The sequence below is a fragment of the Ctenopharyngodon idella genome, chromosome 2, assembly GCF_019924925.1.
Source record: "Ctenopharyngodon idella isolate HZGC_01 chromosome 2, HZGC01, whole genome shotgun sequence".
Taxonomy (NCBI): domain Eukaryota; kingdom Metazoa; phylum Chordata; class Actinopteri; order Cypriniformes; family Xenocyprididae; genus Ctenopharyngodon; species Ctenopharyngodon idella.
This window is the reverse complement of record NC_067221.1, coordinates 27031401-27048085: the sequence shown is the minus strand read 5'-3', so window position 1 is coordinate 27048085 and position 16685 is coordinate 27031401. Positions and strand designations below refer to the sequence as shown.

The 16685-nt window shown below is 34.3% G+C and overlaps 1 protein-coding gene across 1 annotated transcript in view; it reads right to left on the bottom strand.

The window, feature by feature from the left end:
- LOC127503399 (sialoadhesin-like) overlaps nucleotides 1-16685 on the bottom strand; it is a 200278-nt gene that overhangs the window by 106645 nt on the left and 76948 nt on the right. The gene's annotated exons all lie outside the window — the stretch shown is intronic.

Genomic DNA, 16685 nt, shown 5'->3' with positions numbered 1-16685 from the left:
CTAAGTGGTCATAAAAAAAGGTCACACCTATGGTGTACATTTTAGGACATCCTCAGACTTCAGTCATACAACAAAAAGGCGTCTTAAAGGCTACAGTCGTTGGACAAAACGGTATCGCACCTCAGACTCGTACAATTAGGCATCAGATGAAACAGCCTCAGACTAAAAGGCATCAGATGCTACTGAGAGCAGTGTTTCTTTAAATATGTGCAAACAACAAAAATGACAGCAGTTCAGAAAGCATCTAATCATAGTGGTGTGGATATGTTTGCACCAATTCTGCAATTCAGTAATCCAGTCTAGTCAAGTCTTGTTTATATAGTACTTAATACAATAGATTATATAAAAGCCTTATTGTTGTATGACTGTGTATTGGTCTGAGGATGTCCTAAAATGTACACCGTACACACCTTTGCCGTTCACTGTCAAAATTGACCAAAATAAACACATATACTCTTACACAGAGTGAGAGTGAAATTAATCACTTCAAATATTTAAAACTAAAATAATAATTTCAATTAAAAAAAAATAGTTACACTTTTACAGTTCGTGTCAAAAATGACAGCGCACAGACTAAGAGGAAAAAGGAAAAAGCAATTAATTCACAATATATATTGTGTGTTATATATAGAGTCTCTCTTAGTAAACTTTTAGTGACATGAGCCTCGTGGAGAGAGAGAGAGGGAAAGAGGGGCTCAGGTGAGCAGAGAAGATTATGTGCCCTTGCTTCATGAGCTCAACTTCATGTTTGAAGATGTATTGTTTTATTGCATGGTGTCTGTTCCTGTAAAAGTTGACGAATTCAGACCTGTCAGGAAATCAAGCCAGCCTTACTCTATATATATTTCAGCACTGGGATCCGCAATCTACAGGGACAAAGACAGAAGGGTTTAAACATTTGACAGTCTAACAGTACTGCCTTTAATGTTCAGAGGATCTTCATGTAAATCAGTTTTTAGTGGATAACTGAAACTCCTGAATCTGAAACTGAAGAATCAGGTGTTTGGACATGAGACTCATATGTGTCTTACACTCTTAAAATCTCTGCATGACTCAAAACGGATGAATATATAATTGATTTCTCACCTGAGAAAATCTTATAGCAGATCTTTTCATCCTTTTTGTATGACTGTCAAAAGAAAGGTGAATAAACAGCACATTTAAAGAGTTTCATATGCATTTACCATGTTTTGAACTGCAGGGACATTACCCATGATTCAAAAACAGACATTCATAATCTAAAGGACTTTAAAGACACTTTACCATGTGTGTTTACAACAATGTTGTTTAAAAATGTTAATTATTACAAACTCACACAAACCGCTTCCCTTACGGAAGGAAAATAGAAAAAATTCCACATATTTATGATCAATATATTAACTGGTTTGAATACATTGAAAATATATTAAACAATCTATTGCAGGTTAGCAAAATAACTGCATATTTAAACTGTAGTACAATTGTGGTAAACAGGTATACTTTGCTTAATGTAGCACAGTAAAACTACATTTACACTGCAGTTCAGTTTTGTAAAGAACGTCTTACCGAATATACAAAACAATGAGAGCAGCAGATGCTCCACAGAGTCCAACACCAAGACCAACACCAAGACCAAACGCTGCAGACCATGAGAAACATCTTTCTGCTGAAATAGACAAAAACACACATCAGATGTTTATCAGGACTGAACGACAAAATATACTAACAAAATAAATGCGTAAGCAGGTGTATGTGGAGAATATGATTCATAAAACTCACACATAATGTTTAAAGTCACAGCATCAGAGTATTTCTCTCCATGTTTATTTCTGGACTTGCACTTGTATTCTCCACTGTCATCAGAGCTGATCTTTGAGATGCTGAAGATTCTTCCAGATCCTACAAATGTTCCTCCTTTAAACCAGCTGAAGTTTAGAGCAGGAGGGTTTGAATCACTGCTGCAGCTCAGAGTCACTGAATCTCCCTCCACTATTTCACAACATGGACTGATGGACACTGAGACGCTCCTTGAAGGGTCTAAAACAGACTTAAATTTAAATTCTCAACAAATATTAGATTATGACTATGGATTTGTGAACAATGTGCAGATTATCATAAGCTCACACATGACATTTAAAATCACAGCATCAGAGTATTTCTCTCCATGTTTGTTTCTGGATCTGCACTTGTATTCTCCACTGTCATCAGGGCTGATTTTTGAGATGTTGAAGATTCTTCCAGATCCTACAAACGTTCCTCCTTTAAACCAGCTGATTTCTGCAGGAGGGTTTGAATCACTGCTGCAGATCAAAGTCACTGAATATCCTGACACTATTTCACCAGATGGACTGATGGACGCTGAGATTCTCCTGGGTGGGTCTAAATCAGATAAAAGGAACTCTATAATCATGTATTCGGAATATTCATTAACTTTTCTGTTTGTTACCCCAGTTACAGAATCATCATTAACTCACACATGATGTTTAAAGTCACAGCGTCAGAGTATTTCTCTCCATGTTCATTGACGGATCTGCACTTGTATTCTCCACTGTCATCAGAGCTGATGTTTGAGATGCTGTAGATTCTTCCAGATCCTACAAACGTTCCTCCTTTAAACCAGCTGATTTCTGCAGGAGGGTTTGAATCACTGCTGCAGATCAGAGTCACTGAATCTCCTGACACTATTTCACCAGATCCGTTTATCAACACTGAGACGTTCTTTGGAGGATCTAAAACAGACAAATGAAAGTGTAGTTCCAAACATAAACTCAATACATTTTGAAAAGAACAAATGAATCTGTACTCACACATGACTTTGAGCTCAACAGCAGGTGATGTGAGATTGTGTCCGTGTACAGCACAGCTATATCTGCCTGCATCCTCTCTTCTGACTGACTGCAGCAGGAGTTCATTGTTTCTGTCTCTTCTCTCAGTTAATGGCTGTGAGTTTCTGTACCAGATGAATGTTGCTCTGTCAGTCAGAGTGCAGCTGCTTTTACATGTCAGACGGACTGAATCTCCCTCTGTCACTCTCTCAGGAGACTCCACCTGAAGATCTGAACACAACACACACATTATATCTAGTGCTGCTGTCATACACTGATTATTATTCAACATAATGTACAGAAGAAGAGAGAAACCTCATGAAAGTCACCTGTGACAGAAAGAATCACTCCAGGTTTACCAAGCCATTTTCCTTCTGTTATATCAGTGGTGAATCTGAAATAGTACATGTCTGCATCCTTCAGTGTCACATGACTCAGTCTCATGGTGCAGTTCTGCTGTTTATCTCCCAGATACTGAAACCTCTGTCTGTATTCAGGGTCCTCAGTCAGATTTGGAGGTTCTAAGCCATGTATTAACAATTTGGCCCAGTACACATTCCTGATCTGATATCCAGAAGGGTATGTATAAGTGCAGCTCATTATCACTGATGAGTCCTTTAGTGCACAGATGTGTGAAGGACTGTAACTCACACCCCAATCAGCACTAGAAACCCCTGAAACATAAAAATAATGAAGATGTTGTTTTGTCAGATGCACTGGGACATGGAAACTCTTGAAATCTGTGACAGATATCAGTCAAGGCTACAAAATCAACTCATTGTTACAAAAAGGGGAGAACTAGCATTTCTAACACTAAAATGTATTTCTAAATAATATTCCCGATTTGTCTCAACTCATCAGCATATCTGATAGCTCAGAAAAACGATGTTGCAACAGAATAACTCTATCCTTTGTGGCACATTAGACATGGTTGCTCCTTTACACTTACAGAAAATTAAGGAAAACAGTCTTGACACTGTGGAAAACAAAACTAGGGGTATTTCACATTGTGTGGAATGATATTATTTCTACATTCAGAAAGACCTTAACAACTGCTAGATCTACTTACTTTTCGACTGTTTTAGAAGAAAACAAACACAACCCAAGGTATTTATTTGATACAGTGGTTAAATTCATGAAAAATAAAGCATCAACAGGTGCAGACATTTCCCAAAAGAAAATTATAATCATACAACTCTCTGCTACACACCGCAAAAGTATTTTTGGGCAATACCAGCAACACTCAAAAGGTCAGCTACACACAGCAAAACCCCCAGCGTTAAATTAACTCTCCTCAGAGTTTGAGTCCACACTAAAGAGTGTTAAAATTAACACTGAAGCAGTGTTAAAGTTACTGAGATAATTATGTGATTGAGTCATGATTGACTATTAGTGAAGACACCTGATGTTAACAAGTACAGTCGCTGAATGATCACCATTACAGTGATCAGTGTTTATTATAGCCTGGCTCGTGACCCTTGTATTTTAAGCATTAGATTTTGGCCAACTGCTATAACTGAGTTATAACATTCAGACAAGCCAAGAGAAAATGTTATCAGGTGTTGTTGGTTTTGTTTTGACATAATCATGTTGTGACCCAAATCAGTGAAATCATTTAGAGCCTAATCATTTAATCATCCAGCCTTTTCAATATAATCAGAGGAATTTTTAAAAGTTTTTCTTAACAAAAAACTTCTTTCAAAAAAGTTCTCTTTCATTTAGACACACAGACATCAAGAATCAGTGTATAAATGAATGTAGTAGTAAATTAAAAGGTATACCGATCACAAGTTCAGAATGGAGTATACCGCAAGGTTCAGTACTAGGACTGTTGCTTTTCACCCTGTACATGCTACCCTTGGCAGATATCATTAGGCAACATGGTGTTGGTTTTCACTGTTGTGTTGATGATACTCAGCTCTATACTTTTGATATATATTTGTCATATCATTGATCATTGCTTTCCTCTTTATTACTGTACTGCTGATTTGAAACAATATCTGTGTTGTATAAAGCGCTATAAATAATGGTAACTTGACTTGAGATTCTGAAGCATTTCAACGCTATAAATCATTGAACTAATTCTACTGACTAAAGTAAAAGGAAGACTGGAGGGTGATAAAGAAGAGCTGAAGTTGATACTGCACAAATAAAGAAAAACTTTGAAAACAATATAAATAATATTATTTTGATCAGTGAATAAAGTGTTGCTGTAACATTAGTGACTCACCGTGAATCATGAGCAGAAACATCAGAGGAAGAGCAGGAGCCATTCTGACTGACATCATGATAGCAACACCTACAACAACCAATCAGTTACAGTACCTTCAATTAATATAATGCAAACTTTTACCTATACATATTTAAAGGGCTCTGAGGCCCACTTATAATATTAATAAACTGTATGTTCTCAAAATAGTTCAACATTTCTTGACCATTTTTCATTCCCTCTTTGACAGTGCACTGCATCATTGACATGTAAATAATGAATATTATAATTATTTATGTCCAGGGTATCATGAAAAATATACATGAGTAAAAAACAAACAAACAAAAAAACAAATGCAAATGTACAGACTTAATAAGACTATACATTAGATTATTTACTCATGTAACTGCTAAACATTTAATATAAATCAAGCAAGAACAACAAAAGCAAAAAATAATTACATTACTAATGTTTTAAATAAGTAATGTGACTGAATGAACTAAAAAACAGAGAAATTTGAAAATGTTCTACCGTGTTTCAGTGCGTCACTCGTCAATCAGAAAATGTATGAAATGATGAAAACAGACCAGGAGGAAGTAGGAAGAGGAAGCACGAGTAGAGGGTGTTAATGATTTGCTGTACAACTTTCCTCAGAGTTTGAGTCCACACTCAAGAATGTTAAAATTAACACTAAAACATTGTTAAAGTTAATGAGATAATTAAGTGATCAATTGAGTAATGATTGACCATTAGTGAAGACAACTGGTGATACCGAGCATAATCACTGTAGGAAAGAGTCGCCATTATGGTGATCGGTGTTTGCTTTAGTTGGGCTCTTGACCCTTGACTTTTTAATATTAGATTGTGCAGTTGCTGTAACTGAGTTATAACAGACGCCAGACGAATAAAGAAAAAAAATAGATCAGGTGGTGATTGTTATGGTTTGACATAATCATCATGTAGTGACCTGAATCACTGAACTCATTTAGAGCCTAATCTCTGACTTTGATTACAGCAGCATTCTGGGTGCCACCCATCAAAACTCATTGCAGCATGAATAAATTATGAGCTGAATTGTTTATTCTTACTATTTTCTTTTATTTTTGCTGTTTTTATGTGACTTTTTGTGATGTTCAGAGTTGATATGTATATGCTGTTTGTCACCATTGTTGAAAATCATATGAATCTTGATGCATGTGTGTTTTTTAAAGAAGGACTTTTTTAAAGTTTTTTGATCAGAACAACTTTGAAGAAATCCTTCTGATTATAATGAAAATGCTCAATCTTATGCTGTAGAATCACAGGATTACTGTAATCAATAAGGTAAGTCTAACTCAGAGATTAGGCTCTAAAAGAGCTCAGGTCAAATGGTGATTGTCAAAACCTAATCAACAACACCTAATCACACTTTTTCTTGGCTATAGGTCAGCTATAACAGCCAGACAAAACTTAATGTTAAAAAGTCAAGGGTCAACAGCCCAACTAAACTAATCACTGAATTTACTTAAACATGTAATTTTCTCTTTCAGTGATTCTGCTTGTTAACAGCAGGTGTCTTCAATAATGGTCAATCATCACTCAATCACTAACACTCTTGAGTGTGGACTCAAATAAACTCAGAGGAGAGTTAATTTACCACTGGGGTTTTTGCTGTGAAGTTTTTTAATGAGTTGCTGTAACATCAGGGACTCAACATGAATGTGTATGATATAAGTCTGTAGCACTTAAATTATTTATTAAGCAAATCTCAATTTCACAAAAATGCAGAAACAAATGTTATGACACAAAGTGTTACATCTAGGCTGTGTTTAGCAGGGGTTTTAAAACTTGATGCAGTTGGTTGCTGTAACCAGACTTTTTATTAACTTCAGTTAGTATAAATTGGATTTAGGACGATTACGATTTTAAGAGCGATCCCCCGTTCCAAGAGAAGAAAGCGACAGCAGGTAAATCCATGCTTTCTTCTTAAGCTTTCTTCTTTACTCATAATTGAGGGTTTGGTGTTCTGTCACAGGGATGGCATGGCGGCACTGTCGCCTCACAGCAAGAAGATCCTCAGTTCGAGCCCTGGCTGAGTTAGGAGTTCTTTCTGTGTGGTGTCTTTATGTTCTCCCTGTGTCTAGATAGTTGAACATTATTGAAGACACGTGCTGAGAGAAACAGACACAAGAACTACAACTGACTTCAGCCACAGCCTTAGATGAAATCAACTGAATATAAAATAAGACATTAAATCTCTCAAAATAAAAGACATAAAGATCTCGAGGATGATTAAACAACTCCACAAACAGCATTACCAGCTACTTATTACCATCCAGATTGACTTTATTCCTGTCATACATCTACATAACTTCTTATTAATAATAGTTTGGTTTGTACTTACCGTTATGGTGACCAGTGTTTGCTTTAGTTTGGCTCTTGACACTGGGTATTTATATGTTTGTTTGTGGTCTTATTAACAGTGTGTTTATCAAAACATATAATTTGCTATAAGCAAAGATGATCAGGTGATATAATATTCATCATCATAAAGTACAGTAGTCAACATTTGAAGTGGATCAAAAAAGTTCAGCAAAGTTGTCCTAAGAAGAAGGTTTTGATCTGCTTCAAATGTTGATTAGATTCAAAATATCAATTACTGATTGAAAGTGGTTACTTAATATATTTTTTATTTTTCACTGTCAATACTGGTTTGCTAGAGATTAGACATTCTGAATTTTGTAGGGCTGCCATCGACTAAAGATATTCTGGTCAACTAGTAGTCGTTCATTTTAAGCATTAGTCGACTAATCGCACATTTATTAATAAACCATATACATCATAATAAAAAGCCTTTAATGACTACATAGCCTAATCAGCGCTCAACGCATGCATAAAGCTTGCCACAGTGCACCGGCAGAAGTAATGATTTTAATAATTGATAAACTTGTGTTTTCTGTATTTTTTTGGCTGCCGTGATGAAGTTGACAATGCTGACTCGTCATCTCTGCAGTAGTGGACACACCTTTTTTTTCTTGTGACTAAGCAACTAATAAAATTTTGGTTGACTAACGGTTAGTCAAATATTAAAATTCTTAAAAACCTTATAGATAATTCAACAATGGTGACATCATGCTGCAATGCATGCTCAGAGTCATGAGTTTTATACTATGGTGGCTCCCAGCATGCATTGCGGCATGAAGTATGTCACCATTGTTGAGATTCATATGATGATTTTTGATATCTGTGTGTATTCAGATGGTGCAGCTTTTCAAAAAAAAAAGAAAAAAATGTTAACTTATTAATATTTTTCAAGTTATCACATCAGTGTTGAATTTTGAGATGTGCAGTTACAGGGATACTGTAATCAATGATGTGCTATTCTTAACACATATAATCAGAAGTTAGACAAGAGGTCACCAAACTTGGCCCTGGAGGGCCGCTATCTTGCAAAGTTTAGATCAAACCCCAATTAAACACACCTGAACCAGCTAATCAAGGTCTCACTTAGCATTCAAGAAACGTCCAGGCAGGTTTTTTGGAGCTGGTTGGAGCTAAACTCTGCAGGACAGCGGCCTTCCAGGACTGAGCTAGACTCTGAATGAGATCAGTAAATGAGACTATTACATGATGATTATCATCTGATCATGTTTTCTCTGTAGATGAATAGCAGAAATAAAACCAAACTGGTTAGTAATAAGTGAAGCTGGTAATGCTCTTTTTGGAGTTGCTTAATCATCCTCTGCTGAGATCTTGAGAGATTTAATGTCTTTTATTTTCAGTTGATTTCAGGCTGTGTGGCTTTAAGTCAGTTTTAGTTCTTGTGTTTCATTTTCTGAGAGTGCAAACATGATGTTGAACCATCATCACGTTGTAACATTGATTCAATGCAACTACCAGTGATTCATTTGTTGAAATTTCAACATATTTTCAACATTAATTGCACGTCCAAAAGTGATATTGATTTAATGCGGTTAACATTGACAATGATTTAACATTGTTTGGATGGTTGCTTGCTATCAGGGTATAAACTAAAGCCATAAATATGGCAATTATCAACAAAACAATATTATTTTAGATAATATTAGAATATATTTCAACTGAGAAACCCGACTAAGCCTGGTTTCTCCCAAGGTTTTTTTCTCCATTTTAACACCAATTTGCCACTTGTCTGCCACCTGATGTCACCTGATGGAGTTTGGGTTCCTTGCCGCTGTCGCCTCTGGCTTGCTTAGTTGGGGACACTTGACTTGACATTTTGATATTCAACAGTGCTTTTGATCTGCCTGCATTGACACTATTCTTTAAGAGCTGCTGTGCAGTCAAACAATGTACCAGTTATCAATGTAAAGCTGCTTTGACACAATCTACATTGTAAAAAGCGCTATATAAATAAAGGTGACTTGACTTGACTTGAAATAAGTTTTTCTCTCCATAATTTTGTTCTTTTATTTTATCTGTTACTTTTTATTTTGCTGTTCTCTCTTAATATTTCTCTGTCAAAAGCAGTTTTCTCCTGTCATTTGATAAAAATAGGAAATGCGCAGCAATAAAATGTTGTCCGTCATTATTTCTGTCATCCTTACATATTAATGTGATGGAATGCCTTTTTTTGTGAAAAGGGTAATGAGAGTGTTTTGAGGAAGATTGAGATTTGTATGATTTCTTTTATGCTTTAATTGTTAATTTAAGCATAAAATAATATGCTTATGATGCAAATGTCGAAATGTCCGGTACATGTTCTAGGAAGGTCAAAACAGGCCTAAGAAGGAACTTGGAACTGAAACTGGAAAGAGTGTTGTATGTTCAGAACCAAGGGACTGATTCTTGGATGGCCTAAAAGGACTTGAACGTGAGACAGACCTCAACATGCTCTTTGAATGTTATTTGAATTATGAATAAAACGCTAAACGTAATTATTTATTGGCTTTATTATGATAGGACAGTAATTTGAAGTGGTTGGAAAGTTGAAGAGAGAGGTCAGGAAAGGTCCACAAGCCAGGACCCGAATGCCCAAAGCCCATGTCAGCATGTTGCCAACGAGGCTATTGGCACCAATGATAAACTTATTCTATTAAAGTAAAACTAAAGTAAAGTGGAGTTAGTCAAAGCAAACTTGTTTGTATTCCTTTGGCTATTGAGGAGTGAGATTACAACTGGATTCAACCAAAGTGCTATTTTAAACAAAGTAGAGTTAAATAATTAAATAAATGAAAAGTATAATATTGTTTTTATCAGAGTAATCAATGCGAGAGACTCAAGCGTCCAGGTGGAGCAGAGAGTCAAAACTACTGACCTGTTCCAGTCTTCAAGTGCAGGTCAGTTTCATCTGTAAATAGGCTATTGCAGTTTTGTCTTTGTTTACTTAGTTAAGCTTTTATCTGCTGTAGCAACTGTTAGCAGTAGCAGCCAATTATCATAACTCAAAATACTGCAGTATGATGATTGGCTGCTACTGCTAACATGCTAAAGGATATCATTATTATCTATTGTAAAGATACAGTAGTAATTTAGCAGACAAATATTCACAACATTTTATAACAGGTTTAGAGGGAGCTAGGGCAGACAACAACACAACCCTTACGAAAATTAACCACTACTATAGTTAAACCATGGTAACCACAATTTAACCATGGTTTTTTTACACTTCCCATAGTTTAACCATGGAATTTGTAGTAAAACTGTGGTTATACAACTGGTAATCAATCTGCCAAAAAAACAAGGTTACTTTTACTATAATAAAACCATGGTTAATTTTCGCAAGGGGAAAAATATGACTTATGATAATACAATATCATGTTCAGTATTAGGATTTTTCTATAAAGATATTGTTACAATGTAGTTATTATTGTAATAACTATGGTTATTATTGTATTATTACTAATTTTGACAATTAGACAATATAGAAAATATAATTTTGTGAAATCTAAAGTCATTTTAAGATAAAACAAATACATATGGTTGTAATGTAATGTAATACTTTAAATTTAACTAAAATAAACGTATATTATGTGCAAACAAATTACAATGATGTGGTTGTTTTGCCAGAAGGTAGAGACAGTTCCGTTCGTAACAGTACATGCTAATGGAAAAGTGACAAGTACACAGCAACATCCAGCAATTTTATTTTATTTTTTTTCTTTTAAGAAAAATACATTGTGCGCAGAAGCTTCTGTGTTTAGACACACACACAGACATCTAGAATCAGCATATGATTCTCAAGAACAGTGACAATAAATAAATACAAAATACTGACAAACAGATCAACTCTGAACATCACAAAACAAGCTACTGTCACAACAAAACAACAGAAAAATAAAAGCAAACATGAACAATCTACGAAAATTACAGGACATTTCAGCTGCATAATTTATTCATGCAGCAAAGCATGATGGGAGCCATGGATGAGTTTTGATTGGTGGCTCCCATCATGCACTGCAACATGAAGCAGTTTGTTTGATTGTCACCACTGTTGAGGGTCATATGCTGATTCTTGATGTCTGTGTGTGTTTCAAAAAAAATTATGTTTATATATTTATTAATATATATTCTATATGACCAGTTAACAATATTGAATATCACCAATGAATTTGGCCATTTCACAATGAGAATGTCAAATGTGCTCTACAAACACAAAGTTGAAATAACCAGAGAAAAATGAATGTTAATAAATAAAGAGTCAAGAGCCCAACTAAAGGAAATGCTTTTCACCATCATGGTGACTTCAAACTAAACTTTCATTAAAACATTAACATCTAAACATCTGTTAATTCTCAGTAAGAACTTTTGTTGATGTATTACAGAAATAAAATCAAACTGGTTAATAATAAGTGTAATAATGTTTAATGGCTGGAAGTCAGTTGTAGTTGCCGTGTCTCTCTCTTTTTCTCTTGTTGTTTCTTCAATGATTCTGCTTATTAACATCAGGTGTCACTACTGATTGTCAATCATCACTCAATCTTCAATCAATTATCTCATTAACTTTAACACTGCTTCAGTGTTACTTTCTAACACCCGGCAAGATGGACTCATATGTACACTTTGGGTGTTAATTTAACACTGGGGATTTTGCTGTGTACAAGAAAATTAGCGAAAAAAGTGTGTGTGTGTGTGTGTGTGTGTGTGTGTTTGTGAAGTATTCTTGATGGAGGTCGAATGCCTGTTCTAAAAAGTGTACTGAGAGTGTTTTGAGGAAGATGGAGATTTGTATGATTTCTTTTATTAGTTTTGCTTAATTCCTGATTTAGGCATTAAATAATATGCTTGCGATGCAAATGTCGAAATGTCCGGTACATGTTTTAGGAAGCTCAAAACAGGTCTATGAAGGAACTGAAACCAGTGCATGTGTATATTCAGGACCAAGACTGAAGAAAAAGTTGGTTTTTAGGAACTCTTCACTATGTTAAATAATTTGCCAGTTCAGGTTACTGACCCACCAAAGGAAGTCTGGTTGGAGACTGAATGAAGACTCTCTTAATTTCTGGGAATAACCCTATTGTCAGCACTCATTCTCAAAAATCTATTTTACTGTAGAAGTACCTGTTCGTGTGATGGTGTATGTGTGGTTTTCTATAAAATAGAAACAGTGATATAATAATAATAATCATAAAAATAATACATTACAAACAATTAAAAATAATGACAATAATACAGCATAAATAAAATAATATGAACATTGGAATATTGAAAAGCAAATGTATAGCAGGCTGTAAGCTCTATATCAGGGGTGTCCAGTCTTGTTCCTGGATGGCCACTGTCCTGCAGAGTTCAGCTCCAACCCCAATTAAACACACCCGAACAACTAATCAAGATCTTATTAGGCATACTAGAAACAGAGATTTTATTATTATAGGGAGATGAGAGGGTCTGTCTGTATCTCTTACCACTGGAGAAAGCGTAACGGCTAACTTGACATTATTTGACATTTTCAAAAAAAAAGTAGCCTACTGCAACATACTGTGAATTAACAGTGCTCAAAGTTGACACTCAGAGGCTGTGTTACAAATAACACCCTATACACTCATTCACTATTCCCTACATTAGTTCACTAATATAGTCCACTTGACAGAGTGAATGAAAACAAATGAGTGAATTCATACACTGATGAACACCTGCTGTTAACAAGCTGAATCAATGAAGGAAAGAGAAACAACAAGAACAGAAAAAAGATTAAATCAACTGAAGATAAAAGAAGATATTAAATCTCTCAACATCTCAGCAGAGGAGAATTAAACTCAACAAACAGCATAACTATGACTAACCATACTAAGTTCTTATTGAGAATTAACAGAGGTTTAGATGTTGTTTTATTGATGTTACTATGATGGAGATCAGTGTTTGATTTAGTTGGGCTCTGGACCCTTGATTTGTGAACATAAGTTTTTCTTTGGCTGTTCTAACTGTGTCCTTAAAATACATTTGTTATGGCAAAAAGCCAAAAGAAAACATGGTCAGATGATGTTAGCTAATTATTAATGGTCACAATTTAATGACCTAATTTGTTGATCTCATCAAGGTCTATTCTACATAGACTATGTTTGATTATGGTATCACTATGATTTTATAGCATGAGATCCATCAGTGGTATGACAAATCTCAACAATGGTGACAATCTAAAGCTTCATGCCACAATGCATTCTGGGTACCAGCATAGTACAAAAATTGCTCATGACTCCCAGCATGCATTGCGGCATGAATAAATTATGTTGCTGAATTGCCTAATTATTTTCTTTAATTCTTACTGTTTGCCTTTATTTTGCTGTTGGTTTTGTGTTGACTTTTAGCAGTGTGTTTTATGATGTTTAGAGTTGATCTTTTATCTTTTTTGTTTGATTGTCACCATTGTTGGGATTCATTCGCTGATTCTTGATGTCTCTGTTTATCTAAATAACATTGTAGTTCAACTTTTTTTTTTTTTTTTTTTTTTTTTGTAGTAAATGAGTTTTTTAAAAATCTTTCATAACTGATTGTTCAGCACTGTTTGATCTTGTGTTGTAGTATCACAGTGTTGGTAACAAAATTAAATAAAAAACCAATGTTTCTGATAATGAGTTAGACACTGGATGAGTTCATGATGATTATGTCATAATCAAAACATAAGCAACAAGACCTGAGCACTATTTTTCTTGGCTTATTCTTTTTTGCCACAACTTATGTGTCTTAACTCACTTGATTAAAACTTTCAAAGCTTTTATTATATAAAATAATCAACATAAGATATAATAATTTTTCATACATTACTGATAAAAATGATTCTGTGGTGAAGTAAATACTACAGAAAAAAGACTGAGATTCATGTGCATGTTTCCATCATGCACTTGGGCATGAATATTTAATAAGGTTGTTTAATTTTTTTTACATTTTTTTTTTTTTTTTTCTGTTTTCCAGCTTCATTTACATTGTTTTATCATTGCTTTTGTTGTTAGACTTAGTAACTTGCGATTTTGTGACATCTGGAGTTCATTTTCTACGGAAAATGACACATTCATATTCAAAAAAGATTTTTCGATTGTTACAGTGTATTGTGTACCAAGTATTGAAGTCTCTGTACGGGTGAGTGCTGCATTATTTCTATCATGATGTCTACACAATATTTATTGTACTATTTGCGCAAATGTTTCCAAATAAAGCATACACTTTAAAACAGAGGCGTAAAGTCCAGGGGTCAGAAAGTAAAAGTCCTGCCATATTTTTTATTTCACCCACTGAAGCAGTGTTAAAGTTAATGAGATAATTAAGTGATAAATTGAGTGATGATTGACCATTATTGCAGACACCTGATGATAACAAGCAGAATCACCAAAGGAGAAAATCACAATTTTTAAGTCACCATCGTGGAGATGAGTGTTTGCTTTAGTTGGGCTCTTGACCCTTGACTTTTTAATATTAATTAACGTTGACACATTAACATTGATTTAACATTGTTTCAATCATTGCTTGCTATCTGGGAAGCCACTTTATATCATCACATCATCATAGCACCCAGCCCTAGCTGACAGTACTAAAACATGTAATTGTGATTCACATCTCACTTTGCAGTCAGATGTAAAATGATCCATGTAATAATCCATGTAAAAGCCATTACTAGTGCACCGACCAAAGCAGTACTGCAGATTAGAAGCCAAGCAGCGACACACTCCAACCGAACGGATGTATATTTAAACTGAGGCGCGCACAGTTGTCATTGGCCAGATTCCTTAATGATGTTCAGATTAACCAATCACGCTCAAAGTAACATGGAGAGACAACAAATAGTGCTGTAAACTGAAAATGTTGAATAACTGAGAACTTTGATAATGAATGTATATTGTCATTCATTTCAACACTGTATGCTTGCAACAGCATGATGAATCAGTGGTTAATACTGTCACCTCACAGCAAAGTGTTTCCTTAAAATAGACATGCACATCTGACAAATTGAGGATTATAAATTTTCCATTGAATGTGTGTTATCCACACATTGCATGCTGGGATGCATTCCAGTTCTTTCTGACCATTTTCTCCATGTTCTGCTTTTTCTAGTTTCAAATGTCTCAGTATAGGGTTTCTCTCACATACTTCAAATAACAAATGCATATTCTGATTAGATAACGTATTAACCAATACTTTAAAATGGCAGTATGCCATGAGTGTGTTTGTGAAAGTTGATTAGTGGTTTTTGGGGAGTTTGAGCTTGTAAAGAATAAGCATGCTTTTCTCATCTCTATTCACAATTTGGATCAACTGGTGGGCTTGACAGTTTAAACCTGGAGAGCAGAGCAGTTTTGCACACTTTATAAACATACTATGCATTGTTTGATATTTAGTTTGCTATATTTGATTTGTATCCAGAATTACAGAGTTTAAAAATACAGCTAAATATAAAACCAATAAGATTTACTTTAAAATGACAAAGAAGAATGTTAAATTGTTAGTATGGATATCACCCTTTAATATAATGAGCTACATGTTTAATTACAGATTATGGTTATTTATGTAATTTTACATGAATTTGTATGTAATTTAAGAAAACAGAAAAATACTGTATAATATGGTAATTTTCCCATATAAAAAAAAAAAGAGAATTACTGTAATTTGTCATTAATGATAACATCCTTAAAATAATGGTCAAGTTGTTAATTTACAGATATTGTTTGTAATTTTACATGAATTTGTATGTAATTTAAGAATACAGAAAAAAATAATGTAATTTTCCTGTATTAAAAAAATTAGAATTACTGTAATTTGTCATTAATGAAATAATCCTTAAAATAATAGTCAAGTTGTTAATTTACAGATATTGTTTGTAATTTTACATGAATTTGTATGCAATTTAAGAAAACAGAAAAAAATACTGTATAAATAATATGGTGATTTTCACGTATAAAAAATGAGAATTACTGTAATTTGTCATTAATAATATCCTTAAAATAACAGTCAAGTTGTTAATTTACAGATATTGTTTGTGATTTTACATAGTTTTAAACATAATTTAAAATGACAGAAAAATACTGTAAAAAATGTAGTTATTTTCCGTAAAATTAGGATTTTTTTTTTTTTTTACAGTGTAGTTACCCAGCAGTGCAGGGTGTGAATTATTCATTGTTGTCATGTATCTTTTACAGCCTGTTCAATTGAAGGCCACAGTCCAGCATAAAGATCTTCAGATTTAATTATTATAGGAATATCGTACCATCCATTATTGCAAAATAAAC